This window comes from Geospiza fortis, unplaced genomic scaffold, assembly GCF_000277835.1.
Source record: "Geospiza fortis unplaced genomic scaffold, GeoFor_1.0 scaffold112, whole genome shotgun sequence".
Classification (NCBI taxonomy): domain Eukaryota; kingdom Metazoa; phylum Chordata; class Aves; order Passeriformes; family Thraupidae; genus Geospiza; species Geospiza fortis.
Window position 1 is genome coordinate 19049604 of NW_005054298.1, and position 964 is coordinate 19050567.

Here is a 964-nt window from a genome sequence, read left to right on the forward strand (position 1 = left end):
TTCAGGAATGCCCTGAATGTTGCGAAACTTGTATTAGGAGCCAATGCACTTAGCTGTACCCTATATTTATTATTACAGTGGTTTAGGCATCATGATATTTATGGTTTTGTGATCAACATCTTAAAACCAATTACAAGGTTTCAGTCAATAGTGTAGGGGCAAAAGAACTCAGATAACATGTAGGTTTGATGCCATTTTCGTAGAAAGTGTATCAGTGATATTAATATTAAAACCAAAAAAGGTTAAAGGGCCTAAAAACCTCACCTTCTAATTCAAGCTTCTATTTGTGCTCACTTGAATGCACTCTACCATTTTTATGTGTTCTCTCCTTTGTCAACTGTGTGTTCACACATCCAGCACATGCCCATGCCAGTCCTGTTTTTTACAGTGTTCCAGCATTGCTTGAGCATATGATTTTAGCTGTTGCTGATTGTAATTGTTATTCATAAGTGATTATAAATGGAGATGAGATTTGAGACAATTTTATTACATTACAGTTTTGCAGTAAAATTTCCAGCCTCTTTTTTGGAATGTGCCAAAACTTCAAAAACCTGTCCCTGAAGCTTATTTCTGGGTTAGAAAACTTGCTGCTTCCCAGTAAAGCCTTCTGTTTGAGATGGAATATTGAAAACAGATCTGCGCAGGGAGATGATTTTTGCAGATGATCGTGCCTCGCTCTATATTAAGAAGCGTTGGCTCTATGCCGAATAAGCGGGGAGCACAAATACCGAAAGATTCCCTGCATCGAAGAAACCGGGACGGGGTGGAGGATGGGGAGGAGCACATGGAAATGGGGCTTGTGTCAAGCCCGGCAATCCCGCGTTTCTTCCGCTGCCTTCCAAGGAAAGGCAAGACGTAGACTTTTAATGGGGCGAGTGGAAAAACTGAGCTGTCGCTGGGACGCCCCCGATCACACGGCGGGGTATAAATAGCCCGGCCCGGGCCCGCCCCGGCTCGGCCTCGC

At 43.5% G+C, this 964-nt stretch overlaps 1 protein-coding gene across 1 annotated transcript in view; it reads left to right on the forward strand.

Annotated features, from left to right (window-relative positions):
• The window catches only part of MAP3K20 (mitogen-activated protein kinase kinase kinase 20), a 58581-nt gene that overhangs the window by 44010 nt on the left and 13607 nt on the right, over positions 1–964 (forward strand). The window lies entirely within an intron of this gene.